We start from the raw sequence: 26,178 nt of genomic DNA, 5'->3' as shown, positions 1-26,178 counted from the left end.
AGAAGAATATTTTAGCTCTGTATATCCATGCAATGCAAGTGAATAATGACAAGAACTCTGAATTTATAGTAAAAAAGGACAACAATATTGATCTGTTTCTCACCCACACCTATAATATCACTTCTGATGACATGGATTAAAACACTGGAGTCTTATGGATTACTTTTATGCTGCCTTTGTGTGATTTCAGAGCTTCAAAAGTTTGGTACACTTTCACTTACATTGTAATTAGATAATTGCATTGCAATGCATTATCTGTCTCTGAGACCAGTCCCACTTTGCTCAGATTTCAACACATAGTAATAAGGCAAATAAACTACAAGTGTGTATAGTGTATTATAAGGTAAAAAATCAGGGTTGGGTGATGGATATTTAATTGTATTTATTTTGTAGTGATTAGATCAAATGCAGCCATCATTATCCTTATTGGAACAACATGTCTGTGTGTTGATGTCTCCTCTAGACGTGTTTTCTGTTATCGGTAAATGTGATTGGGCAGCGGATGGATTTCTATGCCATGCTGCATGCGTTCGGTCTGATTGCAGTGATGTATCAGCGCAGGAGAAAAGCTATTGCCCACATCTGGCCCAAATACTGCTGTTTCCTGGCCTGCATGCTCGCCTTCCAGTACCTGATGTGCATTGGCATCCCATCTGCAGCCTGTACAGGCGAGTGTTCAATAACAGTCTACAAAATACTGTAGGCCAGACACCATATCCTACCAACACCATCTAAATGACAGAAATCTAGTGAGATGAGCATCAAATATTAAAGCACAGAAAAGGACCATATACAGTAGAGATAAAATTATTGAAGAGGCTATTTTGCCCATACAGTCACCTTCAAGATGGCTGTTGTTATGGGACTGTAAACATAAATTTCTTACCAGTGCAAGCTGCGTCACCAAATGCAAAAGTTAAGTTATTCTCTGTCCCTGTGGTCCAGACTATCCGTGGAGACACCCTTCCTCCAGCATGGACTCCAACGTTATCAAGTGGCTCTACTTTCCCGACTTCCACACCAAACCAAACCCCCTCTTCCTCCTGTGTGAGTAACGATGTTCACAGAACTTACACAGCATGTTTTCAGATCTCTAGCAAATAGTCAAATAGGTGTTAAAAAAGTGTTTTGAATTTATCAAACCTCCTTCCATGTCTCTCTCCCTGTAGACGACTTCATGTTGTTGCTGTGCGCATCACTGCAGAGGCGTGTGTTTGAGGAGGAGAGTTTGGCAGCCATACAGATGTTGGCGGGTGATAACGTGGAGATCTGTAGAGATCTGGACGCTGCCTCCTTCAGCCAGCACAACCCTGTTCCTGACTTTATCCATTGCAGGTCAGCCCTGGATATGACCTTTATCTTATAAATGCAATCCAAACTAGTGTATATAGAAATTCGATGGGCCAATATGCTATCCAGGCAAGTTAATCAGAATATATTTGGCCTTTTTTTAGATTTTGTGCAAACCCTGTTACATTCAAAGGACCTTATTCATGAATGGCAGAATAAATGTATGTGTTAATAGTTCATCAAGCTATTAATACATCAATTGTCCTATTAAATTTAATGTGTCGAGTTACATAAGAATTATTTTATGTAATGTACCCTTTTTTTTTTTTGGCTCTTGGTTCAATTAATAAATTCCAGAATGTTTTGGGGTTGAAGGTAAATGCAAACATGGCTAGTAACGCACTTAACTCGCAGATAATATTGAATTAGAAGAGGATACCTAGTCTTATTTTTCTATGTCATTCTGCAGGTCATATCTAGATATATTAAAGGTGATCATGTTCAGCTATCTCTTCTGGTTTGTCCTCACCATCATCTTCATCACGGGTACCACACGCATTAGCATCTTCTGTATGGGCTACCTGGTCGCCTGTTTCTACTTCCTGCTTTTTGGGGGTGAACTGTTACTGAAGCCAATTAAAAGCATCCTCCACTTCTGGGACTTCCTGATAGCATACAACATTTTTGTAATCACCATGAAAAACATCCTCTCAGTAAGTATTTCATAAAACTGCACAGTAGTTCTGAAAAAATATATAGGAAATATAAATAATGATAGAAAAATCTCATTTCAAACTTTTAATTTAAAAGTGTTGCCTGTGTGGGTAAATTATTGCCAAGACAGCCACGGGATGACATAAATTAAAACATCTGGGGCCCTTCTGTGTTTAGAGAACTTCACATTTTTGTGGGTCTGAATTCATAGAGTGTGAAGTGAAAGAAGTGAGTGTGTGTGAGTCTAGGATCTGACTCACATATTCACAAACACATACTCTACATCACCTGTATTGAAATATGTCTATATGTCAGTTGAGCTTACAGGACTTGATAGTACAAGCCTTACAATAGTCAACATTTTCTTGATATCTTGGGTGAGGGGTAGGGGTACTAACTTTGGGGTCATCAGGTGGGCACACTTGGTGTTACATTGATAAGCCCACAACACCTCCAAAGGGCTCATCAGTGACACCTGGCATTCTAGGTGCACCCCCTCTGCTTTTAACACTCTTTGTCATTTTGCAGCCCAGTTGTGATCCTTTAGTTTTAGCCACAGGCAGTTCTTGCTTCGCTCAGCAGCCTCTGACAGCAACCTGACAGCTTGTAGGAAGGCCCATCCTCTGACTCCCAACCCCTTCAGCAGCCTAGTTGTTGATGTAGCTACAAAACCTCTGGAACCAACCTCTATGGGGAACAACTAGGTTCGCCAGCCCCATTGTACTGCCTTGGCTGCTAGGTCTGAGTACTTCAGCCTTTTACGTTTTAAATAAAAGCATTAGCAGGGTTGATTCCCTTCTTGCAGTTGGCTTCACTGGAAGTTGCCCTGTCCTTTTGAAGGTGGTGGTTTTTGAGAATCCAGGTATTGGGGAGAGAGGGCATTGGTAGTACTTCTCCTTCCCTCCAGGGTAATCACCAGTTGTCTCAGGACCTGGTTGTACCTCCAGGTGTATGGCCTTGGAAAAGACTGGTTTTGCAGCCGACGAGAATTTGCCTTAGCGTTACTGGGGTTTGACAGAGAGGACATGATGAATCTTCTCCAATTTACTGGTTTAGATTCTTGGGTGTGGGAAAGTCATCATAGGTGGCTCTAATGATGAAGCTAAGTCTACTTCCTTCCATCTTCCATAGATGCTTCCAAGTGAGCTTACCATGCTCCATGTTTTCCCAGTTAGTCCATTTGCCCTGTTTGGACAGCGAATTTGCCTTTATGCATCTCTCTGCCTCCTCCTGCTGCCGGACCTCGGCTATTACCAGCTTGCTTCTCTGGGTGACTGTCACCTTGTGCCATGTGGGTCTTCTTGCCCCAAGTCCAAAACCTCCTCTTCCCTGCTGCACCTGTCCTATGATGTCTCTATGCCTGAGAGCAGATTTTGCTTGCTGTACGGCCTCAGACAGGGTCCACTTCCTCCAGGTTGCCAGTTATACCATCTTGAAACTCGGTCAGAGTCATGTCCAGTCTCACTTTGGTGCATTTGTACTCTTTAGTGAGGCTAAACACAGGCAGTTCCAGAGCACCATTCCCATACAAACCGATATTGCTGAGGCAACGCGGGAGTCCAAGCGACTTCTTGATTTATGAACTGACTGTACTCTCCAGCTTCTCGACTTTGGTAATGGAGACCTTGTGTACCTAGTGGGCACAGCAGATGGGGCAGCAATCCGAACTGCAGACACCACAGTTTCAACTTACCAGGAAGCAGGGTCTTGTCTATGCTAACAAGGCCTTTGATAGTTTCTTCCTTCAGTTGGTCACTCTGGTCTGCGTCCTTGAGGATTGTGTTGTACCATCACCCTAAGCTCTTGACTGGCATCTCCAATACTGTTGGGATGGGTGTTTCATCGATGTGACTCTCTGGTCTACGAGTTTCCCTTTGACGATGGATATGCTTCTGGACTTGCTGGGTCTGAACTTCATCCATGCCCATGTTATGTTGGCATGAAGCTTTTCCAGTATCTGTTTGGTACATGCGATTGTTGAGGTCAGGGTGGTCATGTCATCCATGTAGGCATGCATGGGAGGTAGTCGCTGTCCAGACTGCAGATGTTCTCTTCCTACAACCAATTTGGAGGTTCAGATGATCAATTCCATTGCCGTGGTGAAGGCTAGAGGGGAGATGGTACACCCCGCCATTATTCTCACTTCCAATGATTGCCATGATGTTGTGTACTCTGTTGAAGTGAGGCAGAATTGCAGATCTTTGAAGTAATTTTTGACCAGGTGTGTAATAGTCATTGGCACATGGAAGAACTCAAAGGCTGTCCAGAATATTTCTTTTAAATTACAAATTGCAAACAAATGCTCTTTTAAAGAGGATAATCCAAAAAATGAGATCTCTGAGAAATGGTTTATTTTTTGTTCTGAATGTCATTGTGGTTTCTGTTTTCTTGCCTCTCAGATAGCTGCCTGTGGATATATAAAAGCATTGGTGATCAATCACTGCTGGCTGATCCAGTTGTTCAGTCTGGCTTGCACTATAAATGGATATTCAAAACGTAAGTACTGGTTCAAAGAATTGGAAGAAGAAAAATAAAATAATTTGACAATTGTGTCCAAATATCTGAGACCACATTGGAAATCTAGCATTCAAAATTTAATTTAAACTTGGAAAAAACAAAGTTTTGTGATTTTGAAAAATGTAAAACAGAAGACATGTTTTGATGTAAAATAAATACGATTCTCCACTATTCCAAAGAAGCCAATCAAGCAAAATTGTGACATCGACCACATTAAAGGAATATTTCCCCCAAAAATGAAAATTCTCATCATGATTAACTCACCCTCATGCCATCTCAGATGTGTATGCCTTTTTTTCTTTTGCAGAACACAAATGATGATTTTTAGAGGAATATTTCAGCTCTGTATGTCCTTACTTGCATTTAAAGTCTAGGCCTTCAGTGTGATTCATGCCATTAAGAAAACACAGTTTTATAATTAATAAGATGCCCTATGCCTTTTGGCATCATACATTATGTCACAGCTAACTAGTAATACAGTTGACATTCTAAAAATGTCCAACATCCACGCACGAATGCCAGAACTTGAAACGACACTTAATGCTCAAGCAAGCCTAATTTTAACTACAGCATGTCTGTTTATGAAATGAACGTCTCCCGAACAGGCATTCAAAAATCATAACTTTTCATATGAATTTACCAAAGAGGTCTATAATATCTGGATAAATCTATCCAATAATATTTGCGATTTAAATATTTAAATTTTGCGGTTTTGTCAGTGTATACAGTTATGAGAAATCACCACTACTAAAATCATCAGGTTTTGCATTAAATTGTGTGACGTTTAAGTACAACAAATATGCTGAAAATACAACTTGTTATGAACATAAAAAAAAAAATGTCATTGAATTAGACAAATGCTAAATAAAAACTTTTTAACTAATGGTCTCAGAATTTTGGCCCCCAAAGGTGCACTAAATATTTGTTTCTCCACCTAAAGTTTTACTTTCTAAGTTTTTCACCTATAAAATAAATTAATAATTTATGACAAGTACAGTAAGTACCTGTGGCAGGGCGGAGGGCGGGGCCGGGTCGTGATCCTACGCACCCAGTCCCGTATTAGGCTAATCAAGCCTCCGAGGTATAAAGGTCGACTGCAGGGTGTCGTGCGGGAGAGAGAGATCGTTAGCGGACATGTCCGTCATGTGTGTGTTTGTGTCTTCTTTTAAGTTTACTAATAAACTATTATTTATATTGAAAAGCCTTACCGCTCTCTCTCTCCCACGAGACCGACACACGACCACGCCCCCCATGCCACAGTACCCCTGTAAATAAAGTATTTTTATAACATCATTAGTAGTTAAAACATAAATTTTTGTGATGCTGCATCTACGCCAAATGTCATATAAAGTCCAAGGCCACTGTTTAACACAATACACAAATATTATCGTATACTTCTTGCTGAGGCTAATATAACTCCTGTATTTTTACAGTGTATGAATGTAGAAATCTATCATTTAACATTAATTCAATAGATCTGGATTAGCGTGTGAATTCTTTTAATTTCTCTCATCTCCTGTATGTGTGTGTGCAGCGGAGCAGCAAGCGAACAAACAGTGTGAGCTGCCGAGTGATGAGGCGGGTATAATCTGGGACAGCATCTGTTTCGCCTCTCTCCTGTTGCAAAGGCGAGTCTTCATGAGCTACTACTTCCTGCACGTTGTGGCTGACATCCGCTCTTCACAGGTCCTCGCGTCCAGGTACACACACACACATTATCTGTGTAATTAGTGTTTGTCTGTGGATATAGTCACTTACTGTAACTGAATATTCAGGTTTATTTTCATCTTACTTTCTATTGACAGCATCTGGACACACGGTTGATTATCACATGGACAATGAGTTCAAGAATCTGTTATTGTACTATATTACACTTACTGGAAGAACAGTATGCATGTGGACCAGAGATATTAAAAGCCGTAATATTGAGCTTTAGCAAATAATAATAATAATAATAATAATAATAATAATAATAATAAATCATTTAAATGAGTTCTTCAGTAAAAGGATTGTTCTAGTGTGAAAGTTGTGTATAAAGTTGTCTAAATAATTCTGCAATACTTTTGTTAATGTAGAAATTTCAGGTTCTGTATTTCCTGTGGGTGGAGTTTTTATTTGTCTACTAACAATGCCCAACATTGTATTAACATGCATCACAGGTAATTTGTGCCATTTTTTCCCCTGAAAGTCTTAAAAATTCCCACCATGGTGTGTTGTCCATCATATCTTAAATTTAATAGAATTCTTTGCTGGAAATTGTGCTGATGGAAATTACATTTGTAACATTTCTAAATATATGGCAGACTCCTTTGTGATGTTTATAATAATTTAATAGCAAACATTTTATGTATCCTCAATAGACACAATAAAATAATTTTTTTATTAAATTAAAATACTTTTTGCATAATTTGGTAAAATTACAGCTTAACTGGAAATAATGGCCAGTAAAAATATTCTGCTCATTTTTTTTTACCTTGATTTTTCAATTTTCTTCAATTATCACATATTTCCTCTCTTTACTGACACTTTGGTTACCTTGGTTAACAAGTAAACAAATTTTTTAGATAATTTTTTCAGGTGCAAACTGTTTGTAAAAAACAGAAATCATTTTCGAAAATGTATTGAAATAATTTTAATATAACAGATATTGAAGTACACTCGACTGCCAAGCGATGTGAAGCAGCTGGGATGAGGATTAGCACCTCTAAATCTGAGGCCATGGTTCTCAGCAGGAAACCGATGGAGTGTGTACTCCAGGTAGGGAATGAGGTTTTGCCCCAAGTGAAGGAGTTCAAGTACCTCGGGGTCTTGTTCACGAGTGAGGGGACAATGGAGCGGGATGTTGGCCGGAGAATCGGGGCAGCGGGGGCGGTATTGCACTCGCTCTATCGCACCGTTGTCACGAAAAGAGAGCTGAGCCGAAAAGGCAAAGCTCTCGATCTACCGGTCAATTTTTGTTCCTACCCTCACCTATGGTCATGAAGGCTGGGTCATGACCGAAAGAACTAGGTCGCGAGTACAAGCGGCCGAAATGGGCTTCCTCAGAAGGGTGGCGGGCTTCTCCCTTAGAGATAGTACAAGGAGCTCAGTCATCCTTGAGGAGCTCGGAGTAGAGCCGCTGCTCCTTTGCGTTGAAAGGAGTCAGTTGAGGTGGTTTGGGCATCTGGTAAGGATGCCCCCTGGCCGCCTCCCTAGGGAGGTGTTTCAGGCACGTCCAGCTGGGAGGAGGCCTCGGGGAAGACCCAGGACTAGGTGGAGAGATTACATCTCCACACTGGCCTGGGAACGCCTCGGGGTCCCCCAGTCAGAGTTGGTTAATATGGCTCGGGATAGGGAAGTTTGGGGCCCCCTGCTGGAGCAGCAGCCCCCGCGACCCGACTTCGGATAAGCGGTTGAAGATGGATGGATGGATGGATGGATGGAGATATTGAAGTAGTTTGTTTATTTCACTCTTTGATTAGATTATTATAGTTTTAAAGTTGTAAAAAATAATGTGTATTTTTGTCATGGATTTTCACAGTCTGATATTCAAAGTCTTTTTTTGAAGGCTACAACAATAAAATCTGTACATAAAAGGCATTTGAAAGTACCAAAAATAAATAATTATGGCTTGGTAAAAAGTTTACAAGTCATTTTCATGTGACCTTTAAATAACGAAAAGAAAAAAGTTGAAATCAACCAATGGGACATGAATTTGCCCGAAGTTGAGAAAAACACCTTTATTATTAAACATATAAAAAAAACTATAAATAAATAAATAGAATTAAAAAATAAACTGTTGCAAATGATTGTCTGTGGTATTCAACATCATGCAACAGATCCATAGACAAATAAACAGACATTGAGAATATATTCATTTATCTTAGCTCTGAATCATTTAGCAAATTGCAGTTCACAAAATATTATTACTCATTTGCTTTTAAGAGGGATTACAGCATTCATAAATTTTAACCTCGATTTAAATCTGAAGGATTTTGTTTGTGCAGGCGTTGCTACCAAACAGCAAAGTTTTAGCTCAACTCGCTTTGGCGTGCCCATTTTACAAAACGTAACTATTATATTGTGAGAGGATCCCAGACATATCAATCAGAACTTTGGGTTGTTTGTTCCCTTTCTCTGTTTATCTGTCAGAGGAGCTGAGTTGTTCCAGGCGACAATTGTGAAGGCAGTTAAAGCCAGAATAGAGGAGGAGAAGAAGTCCATGGACCTACTGAAGAGACAGTGAGTTCATTAAACACACAATGAGGACAGTGTGGGACTCACAATGTTTCATTGTTTGCTGCCAGCTACTGTGCTCCCTTTTCATACAGTCTCATGAAATTATGTGTAAATTATTACTGATGCATAAAGACAAAAAATCTAAACATATACAGTACATTTACATACAGTTGTTTATTGGTTCCAGTTGGAAAAGTCGCTCTTATACCTGGGCCAAGTTTTTTCAATGTTAAAATACTTTCTCCTTTCCCAGCTCCTTTACCATTCACGGAGGCACTTAGTTTAAACAGTAGTTGTATTTTGATTTTAATACTGAAGTGCTGTACTGCGGTAACAGTGTGTTAGTAGGTCAAATGTGTGGTGTGTGTGTGTGAGAGAGAATTACAGGATGTCTCAGCATTGCTAAGCTGTAGCCTGTTTTCCTCTTAATCTGCACGCACATGTCACAACATGAAGATCATGCATCTCTCATTATCTATAATTGTACATTAATTGTGCTCATGCAAGAACCCAAATTACCTCTGCTCAACCAAACAGATAGTTTGAAATCATGTCACTCCTCTCTTTCTGTCTCTTTCTCTGCTTCTCTCAGGATGGACTGCATCAAAAGCCGACAGCAGAAGTTTAAGAGAGGTAAAGAGAGGATGTTGTCTTTGGCTCAGGAAAGTGGGGAAAGCCACTCAGTGGTTAAGGAAGAAGAGGATGATGATGAAGGTATGTTTAGTTGATAGATTATATATGGCCCATTCAGAAGAGACTGTAGCATTCGTGGCTAAAAATTTCAGGATTTAAATATTTTGTTTTTAATAGTTTCAATTCTTAAAGGAATAGTTCAACCAAAAATTAAAATTATCTCATCATGTACTCTCTCTTATGCCATCCCAGATGTGTATGGCTTTCTTTCTTATGCAGAACACATATTAAGATATTTAGAAGAATATTTCAGCTCTGTTGGTCCTCACAATATAAGTGAATGGTGACCAAAAACTAGAAACTTCAAAAATCACAGAAAGGCAGCATAAAAGTAATCCATGAGAATCCAGTGGTTAAATACATGTCTCCATAAGCGATATGATGGTGTGGGTAAGAATCAGATTAATATTTAAGTCATTTAAGTTCTACACGTATACAAATGAAATGCTTGTATCAATAAAAAGTGCAGTGTGTCATAGCTGTCTGAATGTGATCTGACAGGTCAAATTTACCTCCGCGGGTGTTGGAAAAAACATTTTCAGTGACAGAAAAAACACCTCACGAGCATTTTCACGTAGTAAAGAGGTTGTAATTGTCACACCATCAAATCTTGATGAAAAATACTTTCTGTGCTCCCACACACAATCCATTTTGATCGACTCTTCTCAGTAGCTTCAATACAAACGAAAGATCTGAGCGTGGAAAAGGGGCAGGGTGAATCGAATGTATACAAATACATTACTAACCCTAAAGCAAGCTCTGAAGCACTACATTATTTCAACTTCACAAGAAGTTTGGAATTCATATATTCAGTTCTGGTAGTATCATTCAGTTTGGGTGTGTATTGTAATGAATCACATAGTATAATTGACAAAATCTAATATTCCAAGACTTTTCTCTCCCATAACATTTTAAACACTGTTACATTCAAATTGTTTGGGGTTGAATGTTGCTGTGTTTTAGGTCATTGCACAAATGGCTTAGTAACAGACTTTACCAATTATCTTGTGTGATTGTTGTTTTTTTTTTCTTTAAATAGCACACTTTAGTCCAGCATCATTGTCAGAATATTGAAAGTTGAACAACAAATTCCACGAGTGCCTGCGCTTAACAGCAGCATTAAATGCATTGCAATCAAATCTAAAACACATGAAAGGTGCATACCAGGTCTCACAGTAAATGTCTGATCTTTGAAATGGTTTTAATGTTTCTTAGAGCCTTTGTGTGTTCATGAAACAATGTTTTCTACTTTACAGAAGAGGCCAGCAAAGAGAAGAAAAAAAGCAAAAGGAAGCAGTGGTGGAAGCCTTGGGTTGATCATGCATCCAGTTAGTGTCATCTTTTGATCTTTGAATGTTCTTGATTTCATTTTCCCCTGATTTCCTTACTGTTTAAGCATTGCTTTATTATGATATTGAAATTATATTACAAATTGCGCATTTATGGTAATGTCAGAAGACCAATTGCCTTCCTCCACTTTTTTCACATTTTGTTTTTAGCAATTTTGATAATTTTTATTTGCCACAGTTGCCTTTTCTTGCTTACTGAAGGCATGTTTTGCAGCTGCTTTGAAACAATATGTATTGTGAAAAGCACTATAAATGTAAAATTTACTTGACTTGACACAAAATTCCAATTGCAATGAAAAGGGAAATAATAAGATCAATTAGATTTCACAAGTTCACTTGTTCATATCGTCCTGGAGCACATTAAGGTAAATGGATTTGGCCTGCTGTCATGACAGGTTGCTCGAGCACAGGACTGGGTTCCCTGTCCTTTTTGCATATAGCAGCGCCGTTTTGTGATCTGTTCTGCATAATGTGGCGGCTCATTTTAACTAATCGATGGACAGTCCACCCCTGATCGGCCCCAAATTGCGTCGGCCCACCGGGAAAATGTCCGATATGCCAGATTACCTGTCCAGCCCTGAGTTGTGCATACAGATACAGTATGATGTTTCTTTCAGTGGTCCGAAGTGGGAATTATTACTTATTTGAGACGGACAGTGAGGAAGAGGAGGACGATGATGACAAAAAGGACGAGGAGCCTCCCAAGAAATCAGCGTTCCAGGTAAATAGTCTGGACACTTCCACGCTGTACTGCATGTGCACCAATAACCACCCTTTTTTAATTTATGTCTTGTAACATTTTGCTCAAGTGCATTGTTCACAAACCAAAACCTGTGTAACCTCAATGGCTCTGTTGTATGAAAGTGTCTCACTGTATTTTTTTTGTTCCCCCAGCGTTTAACAATGTTTTGTTATTTGCCAGACCACTAACTGCTAGCTTCCTGCATGGAAGAGCGGTAACAGCAATAGCACAGACCCTCACTCGCTGTCTAACTCCATCTCATCTTTTGTAGAGAGCTATCCAAAAGTTTGCCTCTGCTTTGCTGGCTTTACCAAAGTCTGTCATTAAACTGCCCAAAACTATACTGCAGTATGTAATCAGGGCAGCCAAGGTACTTTACAATGCCTGATATATCTCCTCTCTCTCTCTCTCTCTCTCCTTGTATGCTATAGTATGTGTCAGCTCTTTTCTATTTGAGCACTGCATTACTTGCCCCCCAGTTGCACAATATATGTATGTGTAGCACTGACTTCAACTTCAATCCACACATCTTATGTATTTGTGAAACTGGAGAGCCACTTGAGCCAAAATGGATTAATGTTACTGAACATTTTTATGTCAGTCAACGTGCTGCTATGTAAAAAGAGCCAGTATGGTGCATGCCAAGTAAATGCAGTGTATTATGCAGTACTGCAATAGATGCATGCAAGAGAGCTTTTTCTTTCCTGGGAGATTTTTCATGGGTTTGGTTGTGCCAGTTAAACAAAGGCTGTGTTTTTCTCCTTTGTGAACAATGGAATCAGTCCTTTTTTTCTTTCTTTTGTTCTTTCTTTCTTTCTTTCCATGTTGTAAAACATCCCCTAAAGCTCATTTTCTGTGTTGTGCATTGTGTTGCTGTCTTGATTGACAGGGATTGCTTTTACAAATGTCCTATTTTGCTATCTTAGCTAAAGGCTACAGTAGTTTTAATTTTGTTTGTATCATTTCACAAATGTATGCCCTGCATGCACAGTGAGGTCAAAATTCTGAGATTTTAACCTGGTAGTAAACAAAGTTTTGGTAATTTTATGTGTCTCGTAAATATCACGGCAGTTTCTCAGTGAAATTAACACTAGAGGCGCTAAAGCGGCAATTAGTTTTGATTCCCTTTCACACTTATCATAAGTAAAACACCAGTTTATAAACACTTGTTCACAATTTTCCTTGCACAATGCAATCTTATGACATCAAAACACTTTTACTGTAGAGCATGACTCGTAAAACCCAAAGTATACTTCGATTTTGACGTGAATGCTTAGCGTCAATGTACAGTGGAACCTTTCAAAGTATACTTCATTTGACTGCGTGCACATATACAGGGTGTTGGTGCATGTGCGCTACGACTGATATGAGATACTGGACTATTTCTTTTCAGGAGTTTAGACCCATAAAGGTGTCTTCTGTGCTCAATTGTGAGTGTTGCCACCTTGTGGACACACAAATTAGTGCAAATAATTGCAGGCGTTTGTGCATCCTTTCGAGTTCAGAGCATGTGCGGTTAGAAGAATTGGGCCACACTTGTTAGATTTAGAGAGGGATAAGTGATTTCTACCAGGAATAAGAGAAATGTATCTGCTGATGACGAAATTTTCATCACGCGCCCTGTGCAGAAGTATAATTTGGGCTTAAGGCGTTACAGTTTAAAGTTCATGTATGATCAAATTGCACATTAAGTGCATAGAGCATTGCAATTGCATTTTTTGTGTCGCATTTGCTTTTTATGACGCTATCTGTTCGGTTGTAAGGTTTAGGGTAGGTTGATTTGTTGACATAAAACTTGATAGAGCATTGCCTTAAAAACCTCATCTGCTTGTGAGACATTTTAACTCGCTTTTATCGCCACAGAGTGGACATTTCACCTTAGAACTGCCATGATACGTGTAAGGAGCCATATTACAGAATTGTGTAAAAATTTAGCCACAGTTACATAATTTTCACGAGTTTAAGCTGAAGAAAATTTATGTTGAAAATGAATAAATGATTCTGCATTCTGATTGGAACACTCTCAAGTCATGCTGGATAACATGAATCATAAGGTTTTGTACAAAATCTGAGATCATGTCAGAGAATGACATAATGTGAAGTACAGTATGTACAGTATATGGACATACACAATACGAAAATATTCTAAAATTAATGTCAGCTTTTCACTAGAATTTTTGAAAATGCAAAATATGAGCACTTTCATTAGGTGTATCAGATTTTGCACCCCACTGTTTGTAAGAGTCTTTCTTTTTAGTACATAAGCAGTTAAAGTTGATTCAAAATATACTGTAAAAAAATGTTTTATTCAAGTCAAAATATTATTTAATATAACTCAATCAACCTGACTATAAGCCAATTAGGTTATACAGTTATTATATATTTATATTAGGTTATTTAAAAGTTATTTTTAAATGTTAAATGAAGTAGAAATATATCAAGGAAATAATTGCACATTACCACATTTTACAGTGTACCCATTTTATTAGAAATACCACTCTGTAGAATCAAAACAAATTACATATAGAATTAAAAGTCATTATGCAATGTAAATTCCTGCATTGTCCCTATTTTTGAACGATATAACCCTTTGCTTCTCAGTTTGTGTACCATGCCTGGATAACTGACTCTAAAACTGCCATGAAAGAGCGGAGTAAGGAAAGACGTCGCATCTGGCAAAGATACACAGAATGTCGCACGAGTAGGAAAGACCCGAAAGAAGGTATGCTCAAACATCTCAATGTTTCACCAACGTGGAGTTTGTCCATGACCGTAGTTTCAATGTTGGTAAAGTTTGCGTTTGTCTCGCCTGCCCTGTTCTTGCGTCTCTCCGCTCTGTAGCTCTCTGTCGGGATGGCATGCTTGGGTCATTAATAGGCGTGCGTGCGAACACAACTTGGGGAACTTCAAGCACTTAATTAAATCCCCTTTGCTGCAGCCTGTTAAGAAGCCTTGCAGTGTCCACTCGGTAACCCTGCCAGCTTCCTCCTGGTGGGCGGCTTCCAGGCCTCTGCATTCTTGAGAGTGTGAGATGAAGAGTGCCGTGTTGCATTCGCTACGGTCAATTCATCCCATATGATGGCTAGACAGGATTTCAACATCTCGCCAGCAAACAGACTTAGACCCAGCCCTGAGGCCGCCAGCTAGAGCCAATAAAACATTCAGTTAACAAACTCAAAATACTTCGTCCAGCAGAAGTATACTCACATTTTTCAAATGTATCCCACTGAAAAAGTAATACATTACTGTAATGACCATGTAGCTGATACCGAACAAGGGGAATTTCATTTGCAGCTGGGTAAAGAAAACAAATGTGTTTTTCACTGTTACATGGCTTCAGGCCCTATTGCTGTATTTTCAGAAGTATGCCATCTTGTTATTGTGGACCAGTTTAGTATTTTCATTCTAGGAAACTGGCTTTTTTCTCCAAGTACTACTTAAAACAAATTGTACCATGAAATTACCATGATTTGTTGGGTGGTATATGAATTTGGTCATTATTTAGTATAATGGTATATATAAAAGTATGATGATATTACCATCTGTTATGATCACTGTAAAAGGATACAACAACAGTACTAAATGAAATGTAACATTCAATGATTCGGCCAATAAAACTGTAATTAATACTATAGCATGCATTAGCACAACATGCATAAAGTATATTTGACATTGGAGACAATGCAATAGAGTGAAGAAGCGTAATCCTAATTGTTAAAATGGGGTTGTTATTATTACTGAATTGTTCTTTAAAAAATATTTTGCCTCTTGCTCATATAGTGATTGCTGTAATTTTAAATTGTAGTCATTTTAAATGCTATAAGTTTTAATTCGATTTTGAATCCTAGCTATACACTCACCGACCATTTTATTAGTAACATCTGTACACCTACTTATTCATGCAGTTATCTAATCAGCCAATCGTTTGATAGCAGTGTAATGTATAAAATCATGCAGGTATGGGTCAGGAGCTTCAGTTAATGTTCACATCAACCATCAGAATGGTAAAAGTATTCGATCTCAGTTATTTAGATCGTGGCATGATGGTTGGTGCCATATGGGCTGGTCAGTGTATTTCTGTAACTGCTGATCTGCTGGGATTTTCACCCACAACATCACTAGATTGTAAAGAGAATGGTGCGAAAAACAAAAAACATCCAGTGAGCAGTAGTTCTGTGGATGGAAATGCCTTGTTGATGACAGAGGTCAACAGAGAATGGCCAGACTGGTTCAAGCTGACAAGAAGTCTATGGTAATTCAGATAATCACTCTGTACTATTGTGGTGAGCAGAATAACATCTCATAATGCACAACATGCCAAACCTTGAGGCAGATGGTCTACAACAGCAGAAGGCCACGTCGGATTCCATTTCTGTCAGCCAACAAAATAAAGCTGAGGCTGCAGTGGGTACAGGCTCACCAAATCTGGACAGTTAAAGACTTGAAAAACATAACCTGGTCTGATGTAACTCAATTTCTGTGGAGGTACACAGATCGTTGGCCCAGTGCAGCCTCAGCTTTTTGTTCTTGACAGACAGAAGTGTAACCCAACATGGTCTTCAATTTTTTTAGCCCATCCGCTTCAAGGTTGGACGTGTTGTGCATTCTGAGATGATATCCTGCTTACTACAATTGTACAGAGCGGTTATCTGAGTTACCATAGCCTTGTCAGCTTGAAACAGTCTGGCCATTCTCCTATGACCTCTGTCATCAACAAGGCATTTCCATCCGCAGAACTGCCGCTCACTGGATGTTTTTTGTTTTTGCTGCCATTCTGAGTAAATTCTAGAGACTGTTATGTGTGAAAATCCCAGGAGATCAGCAGTTACAGAAATACTCAAACCAGCACATCTGGTACCAATAATCATGCCATGGTCCAAATCACTGATATCATATTTTTCCCCATTCTAATGGTTGATGTGAACATTATCTGAAGCTCCTGACCTGTATCTGCATGATTTTATGCGTTGCATTGCAGCCACATGATTGACTGATTAGGTAATCGCATGAATAGGTAGGTGTACAGGTGTTTCTAATAAAGTGTTCGGTGAGTGTATATACTGTACGCATAATATTGAATGCACATGGTACGTTTTCCACTTGTTTAAATTCCTTGTAACATTATCAATAATTTCATTATTTATGAATGACTTACCATATTGACTTGTATGCATATATTATTTTGTTGATGTTGTTGTTCTTTTATTTACAGTGCAAATTTCCATTGAGGATGGAGGCCAGGAGGAAGGTGTAAATGAGGAGGACATTTCTGATGGTCCTGGTAAGACCCCACACTTCAATCATTAACTCATATTAAAATCTCACAAAGACATATATTGTCGCCATATCCATTCTTCCAGCTCTACTGAAGCTCTACAACTGCTCTCTCTGCTCTAGATAACATCCTGAAAAGAGTGTTTAACATAGTTAAGTTCTCCTGGGTGCTTTTCCTGGCCCTGTTGGACAGTTTCACCGCCTGGCTCAACTCTATCTGCCAGGAACACATTGATATCTCCACTGTCCTGCGCATTGAACGCTGCATGCTCACTCATGAGGTCAAAAAGGTAGTAATGTCATGATGATTCTTTGCTTCCATATGACAGAGTACTCAAAATGGCACTGCGCAATGCTAAGGATTGGCCTGCATTTATATTTTATCAATTGATATTGCACATTGCAGATATTCTGTTGGTGTTGATTTTTTAAAACTGACCATCTTACTCCTCATTATCCAGCTTATTATCAGACTACTTACCAAATAAATAAATAAATGCACATCAAACTTTGATTTAAGTAGAAATTATTTTATTAGCTTGTAGAGATCTAACCACGATCAGAGGAGCAGATAAGATGAATGGTCTGATATGTGGAGGTGCGGTTGTTACTCAGAAATATCAGACCACTAGATGGCGCCATTGATCAGTCAGAATCGAGTATTCCAGAGAGTTGTGTAAATATTTGAATTATCTTTATTTGGTGGTTTTTCTCCCCAAATAATAACATGTGAATAATTGCAATTAGTTAATTGGCATGTCATGTATTTGAATCGATTGAAAGCCTTAGGTTTTTGTTCTGTATTCACAAATTACTTACAAATTCAAAAGGAATGGGAGCCCTGTATATACATATTTAGGATAGTTAAAATAAAGCATAACCAAATATTTTGGCTCAAAATATGATTTACTTGCAGAAGCTTACACGATCAATATTACCATCACTGCTGCGATGAAAGCACAAATTAATGAGCATCATACACAGAATGGACAGACTGGAAATATTGAGGTTAACACCTCATCCTTTTTCCTGTAGGGGAACATTCCATCAAGAGAGAGCATCCACATATACTACCAGAGGCAGATGTGCAAGCCAGCATCCACTGAATCCAGTCTGGACAGAACTGAAGATGTGTATTCAGACTTTAGCCTTAAACAGACCCATCTTCCTCTGCATGGTTACGGGATGAATGAGTGTGATCTCTCTAGAGACAATCGGTCCAGGTGAAAAAAACAAAACATGAACACTAATAAAACCATTAATGGAACATGTCCATAGTTAATGTGAAGAACTACACCTGTGATTACTCTGCTGTGGGAACTTGAGCAAAACTTTCCTTTTTTTAAACCAAAAAATCGTCAAGAAAACGGATATCTAATGCAATGAAATTCATACATTGTTAATGGCTTAAGTGTCCAAATACTTTTCAGGGCAACTGTATATTCTTATAAAACCCACAAGAAACAAAATCAAGGTTTTGAAATGTTTCTTATATTTAAAAAATAAATTTCAACATGGCCGTATGTCTTGTTGATATATTTGGAGCTTTTCTGAAAATGTTTGCTGAAAAAAAGAAAGTTATGCTCATGTTATTCAATTATATCTGAAAGTATTACTTTCAGTGTTTTTAAATGTATATACGCCAATACTCTGTATGTCTACTGAAAAAACTATTCCAAAAAGTCCCACATATTTTAGTGTTGATTTACCTCCAAGGAAACCATTCAAATATTTTCTTAAACAGGAAGAAAAGGCATTCTCACAAAAGCTTTCTGTAGAAATGAAACATATCGAGTGATAAAGTGGAGCAGAGATTTTTACTTTTAAAGGCTCAGCAGTCTATCTTATTCTAAGTGTTTGAAGATCAGGAGTGGCTTGAAGAAGATTCTCAGAACAAAGACGGTTTGCTTAAGAACAAGTCAAGGCAAGATGTGTACCTGTAAAAAAAAAATTAAGTATATACTGTATACTTTTGGAACTAAGTAACACCTGAGGCACATTTCATATTTTAAATGTTTTGTCCAATTTTGTACACTTTAAGTCAAAAGTATGGACATGCCTACTGATTCTTGATTATTACTGTTTTCCACATTTTAGAACAATAATAAAGTAATTTTGAAAAATGTTTGAAATAACACAAATGGAAGGATGGGAATTATCGAGTGAATACTAAATGTACACTTATCAAAACTGCTGGGATGCTTCTCCGTCACTATCTGCTCCATTTAAAAAACATATGTTGTAGTATGACTTACAGTATGTTAATCATTGCATATTTACTGGTATACACTCCAGATAAGGTATTTGCAAAGAGTCTAGCATGCCAGATTTCAACAACAACTATCTCGCTGAGGATTCGCTGTAATGCCAAATTACACCGTGTAACAATTTTTATTTTTTTTCCTGTGTTCCTGTGTAGCAAGTGTTATTTCCTAATTACTTATGCATCAAAAGTATAGAAAATGGCTATTATTCCTCACAAACTTTGCTTTTTTGACCAGGACAGTGATATTTTGAAATGTACCTATTTTCCAGAACATTCCAGATAGATTCAGTGCTGAGTAAACTTCTAGAACTATCTAGAACTTTCCAGTAATATAAATAGTACTACAAAGTACAAGGGCCTTAAGCCCAGCAGTTCAGATAAGTTCCAGCTGCCTAAGTGGATAAATACCAAGACCTTGCTGGACGCCTTCAAGTATGAGTATGATGGGGGGTCATAGGTGATTTCAAAATTGTGTCATTCCTGATTGGCCTCCAATGCAGTTATACCAAGTTTCCATACTATCTTTGCCTTTGGGACACGAAGGCGCGGGAAACACCAAGGCGCACTACCACAGGCAGGACTAGCCACAGTGGACCGAGTTCTCTGTAGGGAGGAGCAACGTCTAGTAGGAGCCACTGTTGGACACCCGGAAGCTGCTGATGCCACCACTGCAAATCAAATTGGGCCTTATGAAACAATTTGTCAGAGCTCTAGATAAGGAGTCAGCAGCCTTCAAGTACCTTCAAGTACCTTCAAGACTTCTTCCCTAAGCTGTCTGAGGCAAATGTCAAAGCTGGTGTCTTTGTCGGACCACAGATAAATCAAAGATCCTGGAGTGCAATGAATTCCCCAAGAAGGTCACTAGTAAGGAGAAAGTGGCTTGGAACATCTTTGTCGCAGTGGTTCGGGCTTCCTGGGCAATTACAAGGCCGAAAACTATGTGGAGCTGGTTGAGACTCTGGTGAAGAACTACGGCACAATGGGCTGAATGATGTCCCTCAAAGTCCATATTCTTGATGCTCAGCTTGACAACATGGCAGCGTACTCGGAGGAGCAAGGCAACCGCTTCCACCAGGATATACTGGACTTTGAACAACGCTACCAAGGACAGTATAACGAGAACATGATGGGAAATTACTATGAAAATCTACTCACTTCTAAATCTTTTGTAGTCATTTTTGTATTACTTTAGTATAAATACATGTTAATTTGGATTCATGTGTTGATTTTTCTGACTTCAGGTGTACAAAAAGACACATTCGCCCATTTTCTAATTGGAAATACTGTAGGTACATTTCAAAATATCACTGTCCTGGTCACAAAAGCAAAGTTTGTGGGGAATAATAGCCATTCTCTATACTTTTGAGGCATAAGCAATTAGGAAATAACACTTTCTACCCGGGAACCAAAATTGTGTTACATAGTGTTATTGTTAATACAGTCATCTACCAATGTACAAATACATTGAATAAATATTGATTGGAAAATGGTTTATTTTTGTATTCTCTGCCAGACCAGCAATAGATCAACAGTTGCTACAGATTACAGATAAGCCATGATTTTATACAGTGGTAATGATTACTTTCACATGTTCTACTGCTTAACAAACAGAGCAATGTTTTAATGTTTTGAAAGGCCACAAAACAGGAAAATATATTTTATCAAAATGAAATAACTTGATGTTCCTTGATGATCTAATTGCAATGATGTGATTGATCACTGTTTTAAATAACTCATTTTGTGTGTGTGGGTGTGTTTGTGTGTAAAATCAAATTAAATGCTGATATTTAGTGAAAAGTGTTAATATTTTATGTTAAACTATCTCTGTTTTGTTTTATTTAGTGCATACACAGAATCCACTTTGCAATGCAATGAGTCAACCCTAGAGCAACCTGAGGTGGCAACCGACTGTATACTCAAAACAAGCCAGCGACCCCGACCCAAACTCTGCCGACTACCTAGTGTAGAGCTACAGTCCTCTTCTGCACACAGTGCGGCCACTGCCACCTCAAGGTATGCATCACCTTCCTCCTCTTTCTTTCTTTTTGTTGTCAGTTTGTTACCAATACATCTTAGGAGCATTGTGTGTTTCTGTGTATTTACTGCGGTACTTATGGTACGGATGGGGGGTTCTGTCATTACCACTTATGAGGCAGGTGACTCTATTATGCTTGTAAGCTAATCTGTCCAGGATGTTAAAACACATACACACACAGCTGTGGGTGGTTACTGTAACCCTGTGGTGACAGACGTGCGGTCTTTTCCAGAGCCTTCTGCTCAGTGCAAATCACACACAGGCAAAGCACCATCGACAGCAAATGCAACACTTCAAAGACCATTCCTTTCTGTCTCTTTACCCAAACGATCAGTCTGAATTTTGTAATATATGGTGGATCAGTCATTGGTTATTTGCTGAGGCAGGCATCTCTAAACAAAGGGTTATGGAAAGTGTCCATCCATACTCACAATAAAAGCTGACAAGAAAAATAATTATATTAATAGCGATAAGTAATAGCGATAAAGATAAAATAATAATAGTAGTAATAACAAAATACAATATAAATTGAATAAACAGTCAACAAGATATTAATGAACATAAAGAAGATTTTTACAGATGTGCATAGACAACACTTTATTAAACTGAGCATCTATTTCTTAACTCATTGTTTTAGTATTAACAAATTGAGTAGCAAGTTTTAATTTTAAATTTTAAATACTTTTTTTAATAAAAATATATAAAAATGCAATTTAACCATATTTATTTCTGAGATGATAATTGGAAACCACTTGCTGGATTAATGATGAAACAGGTCATGTGACATCAATGTAGCATTCTACTATGTGAAATGTGTATTGTTGCATATAGCTTACTGTTTCACATACAAAGTTTATAGTATAGACTGTTATGTATTTCATACATTTTGTAACTAAGTGCATAGAATGAAGTTAGCAGTTTCCTAGTGTTCCATTCTTAACATACCATTGGATTGGGAAAATGTTGTATTTATACATTTATAATATAATTTATAAGTGCAAATAAATAATCAGCAAGGCACAATAAGAAACTGAAAAAGAGTGGTCTTTTTATGAATCTTCTAACAAACCATGGTCCTACATAATCCTGTCAAATTTGCAGGCTTGTGTATTATATATTTCAAGGATGAAAAATAGTTCACATTTAATAGTGACTATTTGCTTTAGGTGTTATTAGCAGCTGCCACACAGTGCGGCTATTTGCACTCTGATAGGCTGGTGGAAAATAATAATAATTAAGACAAACTGCACGACTTGTGTCACTTTCATGCTGTCGAACCTGGTTCGATTACACCTTTTGTCCCACTTTTTCCCATTCTGTTTCCTGTCTCCACTATTAATATTTCCTTTAATACTTATTATAATACATTAAAATCAATATAAAGGCTGATTTCCTTGCAGTGATTTGGTCACAGTGAAGGTCGGGAGTTTAGAGAAAGGGTCAAATGAACCATGTACAATGAACCTATAGTAAAATTGTAGTAACCATGTTTTTGGTGGAAGCCATTTTTCAATGCAATTAATCATGGTGTTACTACAATAATGTGGTGTTAATATTGTAACCATGTTTTAATTTTGTGGTTGTTATAATTTGACTACAAAATACCATGGTGATACTATGGTTACTATAGAAAAACCATGGTTAGTTTTTGTAAGGGAAGGTTAGGGTGAGGTTTAGGGAAAGGGTTTGGTGTAGGGTGTTTGTGGGACTTTAAATAAGCACAATAAACAAACTGCAGTGACGCCCCTATACTGTATGTTACTATTTAATTAGGGGTGCAAATAGTATCTGACACTATTTACACCTAGTGCAAAGAAGATGCTTTTTGTTGCAGTTTACAATTAGTGTAGGAATAGGATCTATTCCTGAGAACCAACATTACATTACTGAACAATTTTGCTTCTTGTCATCCAACAATATTCCAGATACAATATGGTTTCTATAAAATGTAGGTAGTGATTGGACCTTTTGTTTCCAGCCAATAAAGCATATCTTCCCAGATAATATTTGAGTGCATACAGTTAAAGAACAGGATAAGGAACTTTACAGCACTTTTTGATATTAGTAAAGGAGACTCGTGGAAAGTGGGTGGACAGTTCTCTCTTGTGGTTAAACACATAAATTACAACCATCTGTCTTCTTCGGTCTCATTCATTGACCTCAAATCTGTTTCCTCTTCTGCCAGTGAGCACACCCAGTGCACTGAGTTCTACTCCAGGCAGGGCACCAATGACACCATCGAGGATGGTGTGAGTGAACGGGAGCAAAGAGACCGTCCTGACAAACTCTGGACCACCACTTCAGATCTACCCTCAGCAGACTGCCACTTTGCCAGCGAGGGCCAGACGCCTCAAGGAGCAACAGCCAGTGCAGACTGGGACAGTGTACTCACTGCTGAGCAAGCGGGGTTGCCTCAGGGAGGTGCAGATATTCCCCCATCGTACAGTAAAGCCACAGGGCTGGATTCAGTGTGTGAAGTGACAGGTTGCACTGAGGGGAGGAGATTGAGGATCGCCACACCTGGCGAAAGGTCAGGCTGTCACAGCACTGGAAATCTACTGTCAACGAGCCAACAACTGACAGCCAGTGAGCTGCTGCGGAGCAGGTAAGGTCATGGTCATGTGCAAATGGCAAGGTATACCAAATACTGTTATGCTGAGAATATAATTTTTAATGAAAGTAATGGCCTTAGGCTTTTGAACCCCACTGTATATCAAAGTTTATGACAAAATACTGAACCGCAGAATGCCACATTTGACCAATCAGAATCAAGCATTCCAAAAAGTCAAATAATAATGAAAGTTTTTAGAAATTGTTAACAAACTTAATTAATAAATCATGAGTAAGGATAATATGCATTAGCGTATTTCACAGAACCAAATGCCAACTTGCGTTCTTTGCTGTGTTCTCTACATCAGGATGTTCTATGACGAGGAGCTTGAGGAATCAGAAAGTTTCTACAGGTCTCAACCGCAGTTCCTCCAGCTCTGCTATTCCCTCTATAATATGGTGGTGGCTCATTCTGAGATGGTGTGCTATCTGGTCATCATCCTCAATCATATGATCTCAGCATCTGTGGCCACTCTGGTGCTGCCCATCCTCATATTCCTCTGGGCCATGCTGTCTGTGCCTCGACCCAGCAAGCGCTTCTGGATGACGGCCATCGTCTATACCGAGGTATCACATCTGTGATCCAGTCTACTCTGAGCTAATTAAACAACAACTTTATTTTATAATTAAACTGTCTGCTTTTGCTACTGCACCTTTAAGACTTTGGAATGTGAATTAATTTATAATTTTTTATTTTATTGGATTTTACGAACTTTAGAACTTTAGACTGCTTTTGCTACTGCACATTTAAGACTTCAGTGTGTGAATAAGTTTATACATTTATAAATTATTTATTTTATTTTATTTAAGTGGCTGCTTTTGCTACTTGGCCTTTAAGACTTGAATGACTTTCTGTTATGACTGGCTAACGTCTGCATACAAGCAAAGTTCACACCATTGTTTATCAGAAAGCAAAGTTGCTAAATACTGAATAGGTATTGATATATGCAAATGGTTAGTCATATGTTGCTGCACTCATGGTTGTGAAGTTGTGAAGTTAATGTGACCTTTAACATGTTGATTATTAAGCACTCGGTTGATTAGATCACATTCACCAACTACAAATATCCTATTATGATTAATCTAAATAAAATGCCACTGAGTGACAAAAGTGGTTAGCTGCTTCAGTCTACAATGAAGTCACTCATATTTGATTTGATTTTTGAACGTACCCCAAATGTTGATGCATTTTCCACCAATGTAATGTGTGCTAAAAGATGTCACTTTGCTCTTACTCAAAACAATCTGTTTCTTATTTTTTACTACACACAGGTCACCATTGTGATCAAATACTTCTTCCAGTTTGGCTTCTTCCCGTTCAACCAGAACGTAGAACTAGACAAAACCAAACCGTTCCACCCACCCAACATAATCGGTGTGGAGAAGAAAGAGGGCTACGTCCATTATGATCTGGTTCAGCTCCTCGCTCTGTTCTTCCATCGATCCATTCTGAAGGTAGATAATACAGAGTGAATAACATGTGTCTTCAAAAATATGAATGTATATTTGAGTAGTAACAGCAATGTCCTGCAGTGTGACATACTATACTTACATACATACATACATACATACTATATTTTTCTATTTCTTTGTTAATTGTTATACAGTGTATGCAGTTATTATAACTTCATGTTACTTGAGAGACCGCGTGGAGTATTATACAGTATATACAGTATGTATATGGAATATATAATGGTACTTTAAAAAAATGATTTGTCACACTGCAGCACAAGTGCAAAATGTGATTAAAAGTGGTGGAATATGGAATCTAAAATATATGCTTCCCCTTATATAGAAAATATAAGATTTTAAATGTTGTGTATTCCTTATTACTAACAAGTGTAGTGCAGCTGAAAGACTTTTATATTATTATAATGAATATTTATAGCAAATATTCCGTTTTTATTCAGTGAATATTCAGTTTTTGTGCGAATAAAGAAAACATGCACTGCACTAAACTGCATTTTTTTAATTTTTGCATAAAAAATATGCAAAAAATATTTTTCCTTGTCTTTCTTATCTGCGCCATCCTCAGTGCTATGGTCTGTGGGATGATGACCAGCCCAGGTCAGGTGGTAAAACCGCAAGCTCTCCCCACATTGATTCAGACAATGAAGAGAAAGCACATACCCACTCGGAGAAGAGTCCTGTTGACCCTGATTCATCACCTGTGTCCCCACACGTACGGCTGCCCAGAAAACACCTGAACACAAACTCTGCTGTCAGACGCCACAGATCCAGTGCAGGATCCAACGTCTCTCAACGCCCTGGCCGCTCTAAAGCAGGTCAAATCTGCCGACAGTTTTTTCCCATGCTATATTTTTATTATATTCATGTATGTGGTTACAGATGAATCATATAGAACAGTGAAATCACTCACAAAACCATCCCAATACTGCTTTGTCTAGTCTGCACTCGACTCCATTATCTCAAAAGATAAGGGGATGTGAGCTCCACTGACATAGACTTT

The 26,178-nt window shown here is 38.3% G+C and overlaps 1 pseudogene; it reads left to right on the top strand.

The window, feature by feature from the left end:
• LOC127635137 (piezo-type mechanosensitive ion channel component 2-like) overlaps positions 1 to 26,178 on the top strand; it is a 164,722-nt pseudogene that overhangs the window by 123,132 nt on the left and 15,412 nt on the right.

This window comes from Xyrauchen texanus, chromosome 42 (genome assembly GCF_025860055.1).
Source record: "Xyrauchen texanus isolate HMW12.3.18 chromosome 42, RBS_HiC_50CHRs, whole genome shotgun sequence".
Taxonomy (NCBI): domain Eukaryota; kingdom Metazoa; phylum Chordata; class Actinopteri; order Cypriniformes; family Catostomidae; genus Xyrauchen; species Xyrauchen texanus.
Note: the sequence above shows the minus strand (reverse complement) of the source record. Positions and strands in the feature narration are given on the sequence as shown.